The 8,378-nt window shown below is 43.3% G+C and overlaps 1 long non-coding RNA gene across 2 annotated transcripts; it reads left to right on the top strand.

Moving 5' to 3' along the window:
• Positions 1–672: 672 nt before the first annotated feature.
• Positions 673–4,959, top strand: LOC308585862. 2 transcript variants are annotated; one of them, XR_014007644.1, is made up of 3 exons: positions 673–1,592; positions 2,753–3,139; positions 4,884–4,959. It is a non-coding gene; the product is annotated as an uncharacterized lncRNA (long non-coding RNA). The 2 variants fall into 2 exon arrangements; XR_014007645.1 differs by having other exon boundaries at positions 673–3,139.
• Positions 4,960–8,378: the final 3,419 nt, after the last annotated feature.

Here is an 8,378-nt window from a genome sequence, read left to right as displayed (position 1 = left end):
CTATAAGACGCACTTTTTCCCTCCTAAAAAGTAAGGGGAAATGTGTGTGCGTCTTATGGAGCGAATGCAGGCTGCACAGCTATTGCTGAAGCCAGAACAGCGAGAGGGATCGCTGTGCAGCAATCCCTCTTGTTGTTCTGGCTTCAGGGATAGCCGCGCAAAGCCTCTTCAACAACATTTGATTCAGAATATTTTTTTTTCTTGTTTTCCTCCTCTAACAGGTCGGGTGTGTCTTATAGAGTGAAAAATACGGTAAGTAAACACTCAAAGCTACTACTACATTTAACAGCAATCAAGTTCACAATCCTCTCGCACAAGGATAGCCAACTGGCAGGCCACATGCTGGATCCAGCCCACAAAGCAATTTTATCTGTTCCCCAACAGCACAGCCAATAAGAAAGTTAGCCCATAACTCCACACGCCAGAAAGAATAAATCCTATGTGTAGTTCAAGCCTCCTAATGAAAGGGAATATATGCCAGGCTAAACTTGTCCAACTGGTTTGACCCACTCCAGCAATCTATTTTCACCCCTGGCAAGGGTGGGTGTAATTAATTACAATATCTCATCATAATCTCATTATAGCTCATCATGTCTCATTGTAATATAGAATACTTCACATTTCAGAATATATATATTTTTATATAAAAAACACCTTTTAATGCAGCATCTCTCTTGGGGTTTGGTATGCATTCTGTGCCTTAACACATACAAGTGGCAAACTCTAGAGTATTATTTTATTTATTGCATTTATATCTCACCTTTTTCTTCAAGGAGCTCATGGTGGCATACATGGTTCTTTCTCCTCCACATTTAATCCCCACCACAATCCAGTGATGTAGGTTAGGCTAAGAGGCAGTGACTGGCTCAACATCTCCCTGTAGGTTTAATGGCTGAATGGGGATTTGAACCCTGGTCTCCCAAGTCCTAGTCTAGCACTCTACCCACTACTGCAGGTGTTTCAGACTATATCTCCCATTGGCTTTAGCCAGTATTTAGCCAGGGAAATTGGGGGGTGGGCTCCAAAGTATCTGCAGGGCATCAGGTCATGTGGGATACTGCTACAGAGCCTGGCAGTTGGCTTAACAGGTACATTTCTGGACCACGGACCAATGAATGTAGAAATGGAATGGCTTCAAGCTGGTCCTACCTGCCCAGAGAAGCAGAAATCATCATGAAACAGCATATCCATAACCAGGAACTGTATACGCCAGTATCATTAGCATAACAGCAGGTGAGGATGGAGTCGTTTCACAGTGAGTGCCATTGTTGCATCATGCTGACATCACAGGCAAAGCCTTGCTATGAAAGAAAAGATGGAAGGAGACCTGAAGGTGGGAAGACTACAGTGGTGGGATGCTGTTGGCCCATGGCATTCTGCAAGAAAAAGCGTCCTCAACCAAGCCCAGATTGTTTGGCAGGATGGGGGGTGGGCTTGAAGAAACCACCAGGATCAAATCATCACAACCTGAACCAATCTAGTGATTTGTGTGCACCAACAAGTGATACGTATTTGTTAGAACTACAGAGTTTCTTCTGACTACTCAACCAGATCTATAAAGATGTTACGCGGTAACAGGCCATGCAAACAAGGTCAGCATTTAGGGGATTTGTCTGGTGAATTGAGAGCCTTTCCCTGCATCAGCACACTCATCTTGTCACCCCCCACCTTATCAGCAGTCAAGCCTTTTTTTGCTGAGGCTTCTGTAGTTTGTGGGTTGCAGTTCCAATTTTGCAGCCCTGCTGATAGCCACCTTTAAGGGCAGGCGAAAGGGCACACTGCTTAGCACAATGCATAATGGAAACAAGTCACAATGAAAGCACATGTTTCCTTTGCTCTTTCTCTTTCTGCCCTGAGAACCAACTGGTAGAAAGGTAGTGTGCAAGGCATATCAAATAACTGAAGGCTGTCATTTTCAGTGGCCTCCCCAGGAAGATAGTTGTGTGTGTTCCAGCCCAGACTCTAGAGAGATGATTCACACATTCATTTTAAGTAACTGCCAGTCCGTGGTGAGCCTACTGTCTCTTGCTTGGCTACCCATTGTTGATCAACTGCCTGAATCAATGCGGCATTTGTCTATTTCTGAGCTTGATCATTCTTTCATGTGCTCAGGCAGTAACTGTACTCGTCCCTTGGCTATAGGGTGCACATCCACCTTGCTTATTCCCTTGTCCACAGCTTTGGGCAGTGAGCGGTAAGCCCAGGAATATGGCAACCTTCGTGCCTTCATGGAAAACTTATCCCCAAAGGCTGCCAGAGAGTCTGTTGCTCCTCTGTATTCAACTTTGGAAGTCCTGATTGGTCAACAGAGACAGAACTGTTGTAGACTGCCAGGAAAAGAGCAAAGCTGCAGAAGGACTATGCAGCTCTTGTTGCTCATTTTGTACAAGATTGTAGTTCTACAAGAATTTGTTTAGCCTAGCCTCTTAACAATCCTATGGTCATTTTCATCAGGGGAAACTAAGGCAGGGAGGTGGCTCTTTGCCAAGTGGCTGAAAATCTACATTTTCCTGAAAATATGCTTCAGTGGCATGCTGATCACTGGGCTGTTTTGTGTCAGCTTCTTCAAATGCTCTGGTTTGCGGTCATTGTATCTCCAGGCCCATTAGGCAGCCACTCAGATACTGGGGTTGGGAAAGATCTCTCTGCTTTTGGCCTCAGAGAGCCACACTGCTAGTCAAAGTGGACAAAATTGGGCTAGATGGAACTATGGTCTAATTCAGTGTACAAATCCCTTCTTGTTTCTTGCCAGGGAATATTCATGCCTGCTATTTAGGAGTGCAGTTGAACTCAAGCATCTGTCAAAGCAACATCTGCCTTGCCTGGGAGCTGGTTTTACAGAGTCTGCCTTTCTTACGTGATTGTGGCTACCTCTTGCTTGCTGCAGGGCAACTCCTAGTCTCCTCTAGGAACTTTAAGGCCCAGCAAGCTCACAGCCCAGCCAGAAGAGGACACCAGGGGGCGTTTAGATCCCATGCAACTCAAGCTCTCCAGTAGCTTCCAATTTCCAGAATCTTTGTGGCTCAGTACTCAACACATTGAGTGGGTTGACTTCCCCCCTCAGAATAACTAACAGTACAATCCTGCATGTCTCTATACAGAAGAAATTCCCATTGACTTCAATAAGGCTTACTCCCAGGTAAGTGCATATAGGGTTGCAAACTAAGGGTGCTTCCAGACTGTTGCTATTTGGGGGGGGGGGGGATTCAATCACATGCCAGCAAATTCTGGCTGTGCAATTATAGTTGACTGGGAGGTCCTCCTGCAGAACAAGCCCACTTCCTCAAAAGATCTGACTTTTTGCCATAAGGAAAGTCATGGGTAGATGCACTGGGATAACACTTGGTTTGGTGCAACATCTCCCTCACTTACCGCAAGTAAATCAGAACAAGTGCTCATTGAGTAGCCAATGTCATCTAATCTCCCTGCACACAAATCAGGACAAATGGCCAATAAACAGATTGTCTGTTCTGGAAGCACCCTAAATCTGCAAATAGGATACCGTGTGCCAAATACTTCCTTTAACTACCCTCCAGCTCATCAGCATGATAAGCAAAAGACAGTGGGAGCACAGTCAAGCAGAAAGTTATTCTGCAGAAGACAGCAAAGTTCCGTATTTTTCGCTCTATAAGACGCACCAGACCATAAGACGCACCTGGTTTTTGGAGGAGGAAAACAAGAGAAAAAAAATTCTGAATCTCAGAAGCCAGAACAACAAGAGGGATAGCTGCACAGCGATCCCTCTTGCTGTTCTGGCTTCTGGGATAGCTGCACAGCCTGCATTTGCTCCATAAGACGCACACACATTTCCCCTTACTTTTTAGGAGGGAAAAAGTGAGTCTTATAGAGCAAAAAATACGGTATAGTGGTTAGAGTCTGTGCCCCGCCAGTTATGGTTGGCCTCCAAGTGCCATCATCCCCAGTCAGCTTAGCCAATGGTTTCAGAATGGTGGGAGTTGTAGTCCAGCAACATCACGGGGGGGGGGGTGTCCGGAAGGCTCCCCAACCCATATAGAATCTTAGTATCATAGAGCTGGAAGAGACCCCATGGGTCATCAAGACCAACCCCCTGCATTGCAGGAATCTCAGCTAAAGCGTCCATGACAGGTTGGCCACCCAACCTCTGCTTAAAAACCTCCAAAGCATTGGACTAGGAGCAGATTGATCATGCTAGTTTAATCCCCACTCAGCTAAGAAGCTCACTGGTTGACATTGGGCCACTCGCAAGCTTTCAGTCTAACCTACTTCACAGGGTTGTTGTGTGAATACAATGAAGAGGTGGCGAGAACCTTGTAATGCTGCCCTGATCTCCTTGGAGGAGGGGCAGGATGGAGACGTAACTTCTAATAACTGAGATGTTTTAAAAGCTACATTGAAATGAACAGGAACCGTGCAAGAGCTGTTGTAGCTTGGCTTGCATTCCTTTCAATGGGGTTTGTGCTGGGCCGTACCCAAAAGTGCGTTTCGCTTCCCTTTTTCTGTGAATGCAGACTGTGCACAGGGTGGGGGAGAAATCTGCAATAGTGACAGGATTTTTAATGGCGCCTCACCTTAAATGCATTTTAAAATATGTAAATCAATAAAAAAATTATTTGTAATAGCTGCGCTAAGAGTACTGGTTAGCCTTGCCGCGGAATGAATTGCAGGCTCCAGGCTCGATTACCATACATCGTGGGAGCTGTAGTTAGGATTAATCTGTCAAAAGGGATGGTTTAGTGTTGATGAATATGACATGTGACCATTAATGATGTTGATTTTATCTCCTGAGATTAGCAAGATTTACTTCAGATGGATAATAATGTCATTTGCTTGATGCGGTAGATCTGTTTACGAGCTGATTAAATTGTGAGGCCTTGCTTCATTTCATGCTATTTGCTTTACAGCTTCATCACGGCAATCACAAAAGCTGTGGAAATGTCCCACATCCCATGTCACAATAAATCATTGTTTAAGATTGCAGCTATGCATTTAGCAGTTCAGTTTTCCATAGGCCGCACATTCCTTAATGAATATGTAATTGGGAACACATTAAAAAAAGATTTTTGGGGAGCATACGGCTTTAGAAAGGTAGTAGCATTGCGGGGGCTGTGGGGAATCAGCCCTCTATCTTTTAATTGAGATTAAGGAAGCATTTGAGTAATTAGCTGTAACAAATTGCCTTATTATTTAGACAGCAAAATAAACGGTTGTGTTTTTTTATTTAAAAAAAATTCCATGTGTGGCAAGAATTATTATCATAAATCAATGCAAAAGTGACAGCCGAACTACGATGAAGGAGGCTTGCAAGCAAAGTATATTTTCTGCCTACTTACTTTTTGCATTTCAGTAAAAAGTATCAGAAGCCCACTTTAAAAAGAGTAGAGTGCTTTCTCCCCAGAGGCTGGAGGTTGTGGGAATGCCCACAGTGCCACTGGAAACCACTGGGTCAAATAACAGTAATATATATAAGAGCATTGCAGTATGAGAACAGCCCCAATTTATGGATTTGCTGGGGGGGGGGAGGACTCACATACTACAATTTCATTAAAAAGTATCAAAGCGGTTAACAACAATTAAATAAATACACACAGTGAAAACGACATAAACGTTTGAAAACCTATCAGACGGACTCAAACCACAGGTCAGTTCTCGCACTCAGTGTTCAGGAGCTTATGAGGAGGATATCTGAAGATGTTGGAATAAGCCCATAGCTCAGTGCTAGAGCAAATGTTTTGCATGCAGAAGATCCCAGATCCAATCCTTAATAAAGTGGGGGGGGGGATTCCTGCCTGAATCCCCGGAGAGCCTCTACCAGTCCATGTGGACCATAGATGGACCAATGATCTGACAAGTCCCTTGTCCATCTCTTGCTATTTGCCCTGATCTGCTGGTGTTCAGAGATATATTCATATAGAGATATTTCATTTTGCTATGATTGCTGTTACCTACGGTTAGGCCTGTTCTCCAAGCTACTTACAAATGCCACTGGATGTTATATTTGCATGTCAGGTTGTTCCCCACCCTCCCCACCCCATTGCAACATTTGCATATTCTTCCCAGTATTGTGATGTCATCGCACTGAGCAGTTCTCTGGTGACAGCCATCGATGAGGAGCAAAGGCAATGAAACATGGGACAGGATGTCATCGCAGTACAAATAACTGTGCCTGAACACTGTGAGCAGAGGGGAGAGAACTCAACTGTCATTGTGGCAGTGGAAAACATCATTGTATATCCTTGCATTGTGTCGAATAGTACTTCTTTTTATCTGTGCTGATCCTTCTCCCAATCAATTTCACTAGAGGAGCCCATTCTAGTATTAAATGAGAAATGGATGTGGGGGGGGGGAATCACTGATCATTTTCTCCACAGCATTCATGATTCTCTCAGCCTCTCTTATGCCCTCCATTGTTTAAAGTTTTTTTAACAAAGGGGGGGACAGCTCCAAATGCTTTCGATGAATCCAAAACCACGTAAATCACAAGGCGCTGGTAATTAGCCCATGCTAATGACACTGTAGTTAAGACTGTTTGAATATTTCCATTATAATGCCTACCCCCTTTTTCGTCGGAAATGAAAAGACTGGAGATAAATATTGGTTGTTGTTCACATGAAGCAAATTTGCATGCAAAGGTCCAGAACCACACTCAGTTTCTCTGGTTTTAATCTGCTTTATCACAGTCATTGAAATCACTGCTAAAAACGAGAGCAAGGAAAAAATCACCTCGACATCTTAGGCTTCATTTTAACTAGTTTTTTAATGCAATTTTCAACACAGCTAGAAGAAATAGCTATAGAGAAGCAGTAACGATTGTCCGCCCCTCTTTCTTGGTGAAAACAGAGCAAGAGACTGCGAGTCGCTTCACGCATTATGTTTTTGGCGCACACCTTAAAACATAAGCATACTTCTTTAAAAAGTGAGTATGACAAAAACATGGGCTTTATACAGATTCCACACCTTAAAGAGCCGTTATTTGCTGCTGCTTCCTTGATGAGTTCAAGATGCCTTTCTGCAAAAACATGTGAAATGGATAGCTATATTTCCTTGTTTGTGGGATCCAAAGAGAGGAAACAAAAGGGCAGAGAATAGCAAGTGAAAGCTTTGTTTCTTTTGTACACCAATAAAATGGTTGACATGGAAGTCAGAGTGGTTAACTCAAGTCAACAGAAAGCTGCACTAGACCTATAGAGACCCAGAGATTCAAGTATCTTCTCAGCCATGAAGCTCAGCTGAGGTGACTTTGGCCCAGTCAGTTTCCCTCAGCCAAACTCACCTCACAGTTATTTTGAGGACACATTGTGAAACTGTAAGGAGAAGGGGGTTGGGGGGCAGGAAACACCTCATAAACAACTTTGAGCAGCTTGGAGGGTGGGCAGAATAAATATTGTAATAATTAAATGGCCAAAGGAAGGAAATGTGATTGTTTTCTGTAATGGAACAGATCTTTTGTAATGCAGGTTATAGTATGAAGAGGAATTTCTCTCTCAGCAAATTATGTGCTGCAGGCAAAACAATATATCCTTTTTCCTATGTTATTGAGTGCTAAGTCTTTTCTGCCTTAACCACTTGGCAAGTTCACCATCTGTATAAAATAATCTGTGGCAGGTGACCTCCAATAGGAAAGTCCTTGCAGCTAGAGCTGCTTTTTTAAGGAGCAGCTTGTCTCAGACCCTCCAAGTTACCCTATTTTCCAGGGACATCCCTAATGTATACAAGCCATCCCAGTTTCTGATTTGATCCCAGAATGTCCCACTTTCCCTTAGTAAGTCCCTATTTTAATTGGAGGGTTTGGTAGAATGTCCCTATTTTCATTGGGAAAATGTTGGAGGGTATATGGTGTTATCTGCCATCTGAAGGCAGTCTTGTATAGGGAAGTTTTTTTAAAAAAAAGTTTAATGTTTTATTGTGTTTTATATATATTGGAAGCTACTCAGAGTGGCTGGGGCAACCCAGTCAGATGGGTGAGGTATAAATAGTAAAATTATCCTTATGGAATGGAACGTCCCTGGTTTCATCGGAGAAATGTTGGAGGATATGTTGTCTTCCATGCTTCTACATCATAGTTTTCAGATTTTAAGTTCAAGATTCCTGTTCCAAGTGTTGTTTATTTGTTTTCCTGTTCAGAACAAGGTATGGTGGGAACTGAAGTCAGGTCAGGTTCCCCTGCTGCCCCTCTCCGCCCTCCCTCCCTCTCTTGTCCCACCTTGCTCTGCAACCTTGCTCTTTAAAAAATAAGATTTTGTTAAAGCTTTTTCATAATACAATAAAAGAAACTAAACTCGTCTAAATGTCTTCTTTAAGACGTAAGAGGGATTGAGGTGCATCTCGGAATTTTAGGTTTGCACAACTGAAGCAGATTAAAGTTCCCTGTCCCCCTATCACAACAAAACCACTTGACA

This window comes from Podarcis bocagei (assembly GCF_964188305.1).
Source record: "Podarcis bocagei genome assembly, chromosome: 4".
Lineage (NCBI taxonomy): Eukaryota > Metazoa > Chordata > Lepidosauria > Squamata > Lacertidae > Podarcis > Podarcis bocagei.
Note: the sequence above shows the minus strand (reverse complement) of the source record. Positions and strands in the feature narration are given on the sequence as shown.